Source organism: Trachymyrmex septentrionalis, unplaced genomic scaffold, assembly GCF_001594115.1.
Source record: "Trachymyrmex septentrionalis isolate Tsep2-gDNA-1 unplaced genomic scaffold, Tsep1.0 scaffold97, whole genome shotgun sequence".
Classification (NCBI taxonomy): Eukaryota; Metazoa; Arthropoda; class Insecta; order Hymenoptera; family Formicidae; genus Trachymyrmex; species Trachymyrmex septentrionalis.
In genome coordinates this window covers 770495-781381 of record NW_017306160.1, presented here as the reverse complement: position 1 = coordinate 781381, position 10887 = coordinate 770495, and the positions used below count along the sequence as shown (strand labels likewise).

General features: G+C 35.8%; 1 protein-coding gene across 2 annotated transcripts in view; it reads left to right on the top strand.

Moving 5' to 3' along the window:
* Nucleotides 1–10887, top strand: part of LOC108756293 (PR domain zinc finger protein 16-like) — a 36272-nt gene that overhangs the window by 7448 nt on the left and 17937 nt on the right. The gene's annotated exons all lie outside the window — the stretch shown is intronic.

Sequence of the window (10887 nt, the reverse complement as noted above, 5' to 3'; positions counted from 1 at the left end):
ATATATATATATATATATATATATATATATTATTATTTAAAGAAAAGATTTATATATAAATTTTTGCAGAAAAATAAAAATTAAAACAGATTGATGCTGAAATTCAAAATTTGATTGAGTAATAGTGAGGAGAATCGATCGCATGTGCATCAGGTACATATGTTTCTGATTTGCTTAATCAGCCCTCCATCATCACATGAAGGTTGCGCACACTTGTTACTTCTTGCTCGTCATTGCGAGACGAGCCGCCTTCTGCCTTCGCATTGTTACATGCGAATATAATCATGAATTGAAATCGAAACCAGCATCTTAAAGTAGTCAGTCATCTGACAAATTGAAGAGGGTATCGCTACAATTTCGGTTGCTTGCTCATTACTGATCTTTTTATACAATCTTAAACACGAGCGATAAACTTCATGAGTTAAAGTACAAACCTGAGAATGCAAAAGAAAATTTGTAATCATCTTATCGCAAAAATGTATCTATCACACACACATCTCAAGATACTGTAACTCATTTCATTCGCTTATCCATCAACGAACGAATAGGAATGATGTGGACGTTGCGAGATCACCGATTTATCAGGCTAAAAACGAAAATGTTCTCACGATCGATGCGGTCTATTAACGATCTACCTGCTCATTAAAAGATGCAGAAAATCTTCGTGAACGTCACGGCACCCTTCGGAAAGGCTCGTATTATCCCACGCATCCTTTCACCAATTTTTGTTTCGTGTATCATTAGGTGGCGGCGACCTTGTGATATTCGAGTACCATTTCCAGTTTCGAAGCTGTAAGGGCATCAGTAATTTAGGCATTGATTAGACCGTTTCTAAGTGTATCATGACTAGTATTTTACGGAAGCTACTACAGAGATATACTTTTAGCAAATTCTTCGAAAAATCATGGACGATTGCATTAATATAATAACTCATAACAATACCTTTTGCATATGATACAAAAAGCAATAAAAATATCTATTTTGCAACGAAATTGTAATCAATATTTTCCTGTATTTAAGTTTTCGATCGAAAAAACTATAAATTCATACGAATTTAAATACAAATGTAAATAAAAATCAAATATATATTCAATAGTAATTTTAACATACCGATTTAATCCAGATATTTTGTCGAATACAATACAGAACTTAAGTGTTATTAAACACATAAATTCAGACATACAAAAACAAATGTTTCATTTAATAAATTTTACTAATTTTTATATCATTTTATACACTCAGTTTCACTAACAATTTTACACTGAAACTTTAATTATAATTAAACACAATTATTCCATTATTCATTTTATCGCCTAATATTATTTTTATATTCTTGTCAGCCTTTTTTGGCGCTTTTTACAATCTTTATCAAATTATTGTTTTTTGCAAACATGAAAGAGAGACTTCTAATCATTTTTGCGATAAATTGAAGGTATTCTATGTACAAAAATATTTTGTGTACTTGAAACGCTATGTATTTTCTCTTCGCAAATGTATCGCGAGAAAAGAAATGTGACGATAACTAAGAGGTCGCCGAAGCGCGGAAAGAAATGGGCCACGAGGCTGACAATGCCCCACAGTATAAGATTCTCGTGCTCTTGTGGGACAGAAGGAGAGAGAAGAAGGAGAAGAAAGAGGAGAGATGGTGTTGACTAACAAACGATGATTTCGTCGTACGGTGTGAATATTTCATGAGCAAACGGTCGGAGATGCCGCGTAGAAGTTGGGCGGTACGATCGACGAGATCGGCGGATCTGCAGACGATCGAGCGTGGAGAGAAGATGAGATAGATGCGTTATGTCGAAGGAGACGATAAAGGGGAATGGGACGATCGCGGAAGAGGACAGAAGGCATGATTAGGGAAAGAGAGATGGGAGTGGAAGGGAGTTTAAAGAAAGAGAATCAGGCCAACGGCTGGGCAATAACCGGCCCCGGAGGAAAATTCATGAAAATCTATTCCTGATTTCGTGGCCGATCGCTGTATATATTTATGCGCAATATGAAAGAGCTCGTGTAATACTGTTGGCGATTTGAAGCGATCGAGGAGATTCCTCCGCTTTCCTTGTACTCCCAGTAAAAAAATGCGACTGATGCCCGTTTTGGCATAACGATTCGACTTAGCGATTTGAAAAATGCGATAATTATCCTGGAAAATTCCTAGAAATATTATATTAGAAACCGGGAATAATTCATTGTTTGATTTTGCAAATAAATATCGCAATATTAAACATACAAAATAAAGCTGTAAATGTATAAAATGTTCGGATTTGATAAATGTTAACGCATTTTTTAATAATTTAAATAAGAATATATACTATATATATATATATATATTTTTTTTTTAATAGAGAGAACGTATTAACGAATCCTGTATATAAATCATCAGAAGAGTTTATGTTAATCGAGAAAATCTTTTCTCATTAGTAATCATTATGGAAAGTGATTGGCAAGCTGAAGCGTAATATGAAATTAAATGTTTAATTACGCGCTTCCTGATTTACCATCGTTCAATACGAGAACTAATAATGTGCTAATCGGTTAATTAGGAATGCACTTTCTAGAGCGTCCAATTAAATTACGTTCATTCGGTGTCCATGTGCCATCACTCACGGGCGTTCCCCATTTATTTTCTGCACTGTCGCGCTTCACGTTTTCTCATTTGCGGTCGATTTCACTCCTTTTAAATCACAATTGCTCGTTAAAGACGAAACTTTATTTTCTCAGTTGCAAACCGGATCGTTCGTGAAATGCTTGAAACAAAATTCGAACCTTGCGCAAGCTAATATCACGTTACTGTAATAACAGTATAACACTTCATCACGCGAATTATATGTTATCGATAATTATTATCATTATTCTCGTATATATTTAGCATACCAAAGAGCATAAGAAGATCAATATTATTATTTTTATAGTAATATTGAAAAAAACTTCTTTTTCTAATATAATAATTTAATCTTATTAGATAGTTGTTATACAGAGTATATTGAAAGTTCAGAGTAATTTATTTTCGGAATCTTCAACTATATGAATTTGTTGAGATAAATATTAGCAATTTGAATGCAAAATTTTTTGTTTAACAAATAAAAGATTTATACTAGAAATATTTTATGAAAAATCAATTTCTTTTGTTTCAATGTTCAGCAATTTATTTAAGCGCATTTATAAATTACAATTGTTAAAATTATTTAAACATCTGGATATTTTAAAAAAAGAGAGAGAAACTTTATAAAGTAATTTAGCTAGATATCAAAACAAACATTAAAGAGATCTAAATCAAATTAACCGTAAATTACTGTTGCTCCTATTATTTATTTTAACGAAAATCCGATGCTGCCGAAACTGTTAATAGCGCCAATCAGCAAATGCTCAGCAAGAGTTGTGGAACAAAACAGCGAACGACTTTGTAGTCGCTCCGCGTTCGCTTTCCATCGGCACTAACGGCCAGTTTCGCAAACTCGGATATCCGCCAGCGGGTAGAAACCATTTTCAGCGTAGCTAACAGAACTGAGAAAATTGTGCCTGATGATGATCGTATTTAATGGCGGAACCAATTGTTTGATATCTCTGTTGCGCCAGAACCCCCTTCATCGTCCTGTCTTCCCCCACGGTTCTTCCTTTTTACCTCTTCATTCTAATCCGCGATTTCCTGACGAAAGGCCAAATGCAGTGGAAAGATGCTGCGGAATTCATGAGAAAGGCTCGTATACCGTTTGCGACGAATCTTGATGTTGCACCTGGCTCTTATATGTAGCCGCAGGTTGTACTAATACTTTCACAGTCACGATTTTTATCGTGCCTGACTTTTTATCAAATGTGAAACTATGTTATAAGCAAAACTAGAGGTGAATATCTATTGCCTCTGGATATTTACATATCCATCTTTATGGTACTAATAAGAATTTATGCAAAAAAAAATGAGTAAAATATTTATATACTCGGAAATATATTTTACGAAATGATTGCACTTACTATTAATGGAATTATGTATCGGTAACGTAGTAACAGCTTAAAATTTCTCACTTTTCTTTTTCGTATCGCGGCAATTAAATACACTGTCACTTTGGGCAAAAAAATTACCCGAAGTTATTATAAGTATTGTAATACAAATTTATATATTCAATATTATAGGAAAAAAATGGGTTAAAAGAATCAACTTTCAATTATGGAGCCCTGTAAATCCCATCGATTACTGAATCGACAAGTGAAATCTCAATAAAGTCAAAATGAGATATAACGAAACGAGAGCAATAAATTTAACGAGAGCAAAAGCGAGGCGCGTGCACGAGTTATTAAAGTCTCGAGGAGACAGTTAAAAATCGCAATATACGATGCACTGAGTTATTAGTTAATTCTGTTCGCCATCGCAATTTTTTTCTTTCCCTTATCAAATTTTAATCTCAAAATCGATCTATGCGAAAAAAAGAAAATAATTGTAATTTTTTGGAAATCTGTGATCGCGTAGAAATAATTTTTCAACAATTCATGATATCGGAAGAATGATTAACATAGCGATTATCCTTTTTATATAATCAGCTTGACTTGATATGAGTCACACGGAATTCAACGGGGTTGTCCGTTACGGTGAGAGCGCGGATTCGAGATTCCAGCGGCTCGCTTTACACTTTAGTTTCATAAGGAAACATCCGAAGCGAGTTGCTATTTAACTTAAATCACAGTGCTCGCATAGAGAAAACTATCGAGCATATCGCATGCCACGCCAAGATATGTTCGTGCATCTAAACGGTCGGAGTGATCTAAAATTCCGCGAAAATACGCCAAATAAAAGAAGGATATCCCTTGACGAAGAGTCGCGCAATCCCCGCATTAAAATCGTTGGCAAATCCAACGTGCCGAAATCAATTTTCCTCCTCTCCCGATATCCCCACGCGAACGTTATCGGCCAATTGTCGGACTCGCCGGGCCGGAAAAGCGAGTAAAAAGCTACGAGGTGGAAGTTAGTTTCGCTTGGTCAGATCCGAACACCGTCTCGTTACTCAATTCCGAAACGACCGATCTTGATGTAACAGTGACGGAACTGTATACTGATTACGTAACAGTTTCTCGACAGTTTTTGCGGGATGATAATAAATTGCTTCTCGCCAGCACCTTTCGATACCCCTATAATTCTTCGTGAACGTCTTAGCCACGTTCCTCGAAAATAGCGAGAAAGAATAGATATTTGTAACGTCCTTATTGTGACAATAATAATTCTTTTTGACGATTTCGTGCCTGTTACGGCGCACTCGCGGACTGTAAAAGTAATCTTACGAGTGAATCTTAATCCCTCCGTTTCAGTTAAAAAAAAAAAGATCAAGAAAGATAGCCCTATTAGCCGATAAGACCGTTGACGCGCTTTATACAAGCGCGCTTCCGAGTAAATGAGACAACAGATCCCGAAGATTAATGATCGCGATTGGTTGCGAAGTCTCCGCGAGACGTGATGAATCATGAAATTCGAAATGTTTCTCTACAATAATCGTCTTATTACTTAGCTGCCATTTGACTCCGCAATTAAGGAACACTGTTTTCATGTTAATCGATTCGAAAAGGCGGATTTTAATTTCCCGTTGAGATAACAACGTCGAAGTAGAAAAGAAAAGGGACATTTGCGTGTGGCGTGAAAATTATTAGGAGGATACTGTGAGATGTGTGCCTCACATAAAAGTAGGCACTGTTAACTTCCAAACGTGTCTGATCCGAGCCTGCACTCCCGGTTTCCACTTTCAAGAAGCTGCCGCGCGATTAGAACCGATTTACACGGATTGACTGCGATCGTCTCGCGCTGTCTCTCAACTGTCGGTTTATGCGTAAAGTCGCTAGTGAATTAAAGAGCCATTAATTTACTTTTGTAGAAAAAAAAGAAATCCTCCGACACGGCGCGCACATAATTCATTCTAGCACGTTGGTACATCCACAAATCTCAGCCGAGACAGAGACACGTAAAAAAAGGCACAGGATAGACTTTAACTGCCTATTAAAGGAGCCTCTATTAACCGTAGCGAAGAATATGTTTGATGAGGATGTCGTAAATTATCAATCACTAGTGAATTAATGTGTTTGTTAATGCGACAAAGGTGCATTTATATTTTCTAATTCGTTAGCTCGATCAATTTCCAGCTGTATTGAAGGGAGAAAATTATTATATTAAAAATATTAATGTATTTTATAAAATACAACTATATGTTTGCAGAAAGATATACAATTTGTTGAATTCATAGATCTTCACAGTGTGTTTATAAAGTAGAATCATAAACGTGCAGCAAATTAATGAAAGCGCTTCATTCATTTTCGAACAAGCAGCTCATATATTCAGAAATATCAAAACGTTTTATATAATCGCAATATTAAACAAATCGTATAGAGAGATATGTTTTCGACCTAACTGTAGTTTCCAAGTGATCTGATGAAAGAACCCAAAGAGATAGAACGTCAGTCCATATACGTCTTGTATATATCTATGTTTTCTAAATATATCTACCTAATGTTTTTACAATCGCTCAGGAAACGTTTATAAAACCAACATGCGGTACTTGGGAATCATGCGGAAGATCGTTCGCATGCAAAAAGTCGATCTGCGGCGCGAGTAACGCGAGATCCTCCGAGGGAAACAAATCGTTGCCGATGGAGGAGCGTATTTATGGGCGGACACAACGATATATGATATCGGACGACAATGCCAACGTTTGCACGCGTTATTGGCAAGACTCCGGCTACGATAATGTCTGTAAAGGCATGAGAGTGAAGCGGGGAAACGCGCGTGGGCGCCGCACATGTCAGCTCCCGGCGTACAATCCAAGGCACATTCAGCCTTTTACGTCGCGGTACCAAGCGGAATCATAAATAATAATTGTCGGATTATCGGCGGATGCACACGCCTGTACCTCTCGATGTAAGTTGTCGTTAAATTAATTTCTCGCGGCGCGGCGCGGCGCGGCGCTGCGCCTCATATAGCGCGCGAGATCCGTGAATAATGAATAACGCCAACGACTGCCAGCCGAACCGAGAAAGCGACGTTTAAAAGTTTTAAACGCTACGCATTCGCGATGCGTGGAGTCTTTGAAAGCACACCGCGAAACCTTTCACCATGCGTTCCCCTTCGTGGATTATTTACCACCTGTTACTCACTGGGTGTGCGTTAATCAGACCGCGAATCCAAAACGAAGACAACAGAAGCAACGGCCTTCTCCCTTTGCGAGTATATTTAAATTAATCTCTGTAGAAAATTGATCTCTGATTTGTATAATTATTTATGTAAGTTATTTATATAATCGTCATAGTTTACTGTGTTTTAATAATATATATATCGCTTAAAAAATTATGTAAAAAAAAAAAACGTTTTTGAAGTTATTACTATGAATAAATTAGGTAAAGTCTTAATCATTAAAAGTGAATTAACTTAGCTTTCGACTGGCAATGGCTTGAACTTTAAAGGCACAGTTGATTTTTTGTTATTGTAAATTCTGGTAGGTAGATTTGTAAATAAAAAATACAAGCCAACTTCCGTCATAGTAAAAATTTGTTGTTAAAACTTTTCACAGACTGTATGTAAATTTGTTTTCAAATAAATTTTTAGATACAAATTTTTTTATACAATATAAAAAAATGGTATGATATAAAAATCTACACTAAAGAGTGTAGTTTGAAAATCTATATTGCAGGCAAAAATGAAAATTTTCTGTTAAATAGTTTTTTCTTTTCTGGGAAACTTGATTTTTTCCAGTTTTTATCTTTTAATGTAAAAGAGAAAATATATTCCTTCTATATTGTTTTGAAAAGTCGAGATTATTTTTTATACTTGAAACATATACAAAATATTTTTAAATATTGAAAATTTATTTGTTTCACTTAAACATTGAAGATTTGTTATAAATAGTAAGTCAATCTTGTAAACTGTTAGTATTGCAAATGAATGATAGATTTATCAGACGTTAGCGTTTGACATTTTCTAAGAATCAAAATTAACGTTCTTGTGAAATTATCGCTGGGAAATATTCTCAATTTGTTCCCGGCTTTAATAGCGGTAAAATGGTCCGCGATTTGCATGCGTATCTCCTTTGTATCCTTTGTTTACATCCTTTCACCATGAGACGCCAAACGGCGCGTCGCGCACGCGTTCCGATGAATCATAGCGGCTAATGAGCCCGATAAACTTCGCGTAGTAACGATTTTTCTTCATGATGAAGAAGACGTTCTGCGCGTTACGTGATCGCGCCACGTCATATCTCCGGTCTTTATAATACTGCCAGAGGGGCAATGCTCGTCGTCACTAACACGGTAATGAGATAAACGCGGGACGAAGCGGAGAGAAATTATTTACTTGTACTTCGCTCTCTTTCAACGTAATGAATACATTTCTTTGAAGCCGAGCGAGCGGTCAGTTTTTCCGCGTTACGCGCGTCGTTACACGCTGGTATTTCCCAAGCTTCTAAAGAGCCGATACGCATTTCCAGTAATATAGTAATAAGGTAATTGGACAAGACTCTCGGTAACATGAACGCCAGCGGCGAGAACGCACTTGCGCCCTTCTGTAAATCACTTCTCACGGAGGAGAGAAACACGCGATTAAAATGTATTACTTTCTGGAGGGAGTTTCAGGAAATAAGCTATTAATTGATATATGATGAATAAAAATTGTGATATTTCAATTTTTATATAATACAAAAAAAATTATTTTATTTTATTTTAATTCAACTACTTCGCAATTAAAGGTACATATTTTTTATATTGTCATTATTAAATATCCATCTCTATCAGTACTATCTTGTATTGCGTATAACTTCTGTAGAGAACTTTATAAAAATTTGATTTTATGAAAATCCCATTAATTTAATCAATTTAATAAAATTAAATCAATTAGAGGCGTTTTAATTGAAAATAATTAAAAGCAACATTAAAAACTACATGAAATTTAAAGTTGTAATATTAAAAACTACGTCTGCTTAAATATTTTTAAGAGGATCATAGAAAAGAATCCTTGAAGCCTTTAAAAAAAGTTTGTAAAAGTTGATATTTATGCATACTTTCTACGAAAACCTGCATCCGCACATCAACTGCAAGGACAATATTAAAATAATTGTGTTCTTCCTCTGGGGGCAGAGAAATCATAAAAATATTCGTGCGGCCCCTCCCCTTACAAGACTAATTTGATCGTGACTGTTTCTCGCACACAGCGAGTAATATTTTCGCGTCGCGCAATGTATCAATTTAGCTACGTGTGTCGCACTTTATCTCCGACAAGGCTGTGCTTAAAGCGGACCGCGTCGTAATTAAATGCCAGCACTTCTTAACCGGCTTATCGGTAGGAACGATCGCGGAACCCATACGCGGGTCCCACGCGCGGAGAGCGAGGAAGGATACGCGAATCGATACTTTTCTTTTTTTTTCCTCCTCTTTGATTTCGCCCGTGCCAACCTTAGAGCGTAGACGGAAGAGGCTGCGGAGAGAAATTGTGTCGGCGAAAAAAAAAGAAAAAAAAAAAAAACCGGCCGATCGAAATCTCGCGCGCGATCCGACAACACGACCGAGCGACTTATCTCGTTAGGGTAACGAGTGACGAATTCGTTGAACGGACTGTAAATTTCAAAGTGAGTACAAGTATATGCGCGTGAATTTATCGCGCACTTGTGCGAAATATGAATCTTTCTCCAAGGCATCTTAAAAAGCGTGAAAGACACGCTTGTTTGTAAGCTCAAGCGGAATTTATTTACTACTCTGAGAAATTTCTTATTTGAATTTTACATTTTCTTACATTTTTATACGAAAAGGACAATCATAACCCCCCCAATCCCTTAAATTAAATAATATTTTATTATTTTTTTGTTAATTTTTTCGTTATTATCTCCATATATTATGGAGATAGCCAAATTGTAACTCAATTCATTCCTGTGATCAAATTGCTTAGTCTCAATGTTCATATATTAATTTATGTATTCAGTTAATAATAAACTAAATTTGAATTAAATTTAATACATTTCTTAAGTTAAATTGTTTAACTTTATTTGTTTTAGTTAGTAAATTGACGACATATCGAGAAATATTGGAACAATAGCGATCTATAGAAATGATAGAAAAGAAACTCAAATTAACATTCTGAATTTAACAGCGTAGTACAAAAATTATTTCGAATACCTGCAAATTATAAATAATCTAATAATGCCATGAATGAAGTGCAGAAATTGTGTTTGCGAGTAAAAGAAAAAAGAAAAAGTAGCGAAAAATCGCAATGGTGAAATTAAGATCACATAATATTCCTGAAAATGTTAGAGAGGGGCGATTCAATGAAGATTTCGCTGTCGCGAAGTGCATTAAGATTCTATTATGCACGCAAAGAAAATTGGCGCTTCCTTCTTTTGGTCCCGCTCTCTTCTTTCTTTGCGACCGAAGAAAGAGGAATTACGTCACGCGAGAAAAAACGGCCGATTAAAATCGTCTCCGTGCTCGACAAGCGACCAGGGACGTGTCTCGTTTGGATAACAAGTAGTGAATAAATATGCGTTACATGACCGGCGTTTATAGCGTCTCATACACACACACACGGGAATTAATTAAAGTGAAAATAACCGTCGCGATTCGCAAAGAGACGATTATATACTGGTGCTGTGGGATGTAACTACTTTTATTCAATAAAAATAAGGATAACTCTTGTGAATATCACCCAATAAGGGCATACTAAACATCACGTTTGTATATACGCATGCATTCATAAATTCTTATGTGGGCATATAATTAAGTAAATAAGAGAGATTTTTATATTTATAGAATTATTAAAATTTGGCATTTATATATAATTGATTTGAAATGATTTACATCCGAGTCTCTATTCTCGTAATTATTCTAAGAAAGAACTCTATCATATAATACAGTTTACATTTGCATCGAGACGTG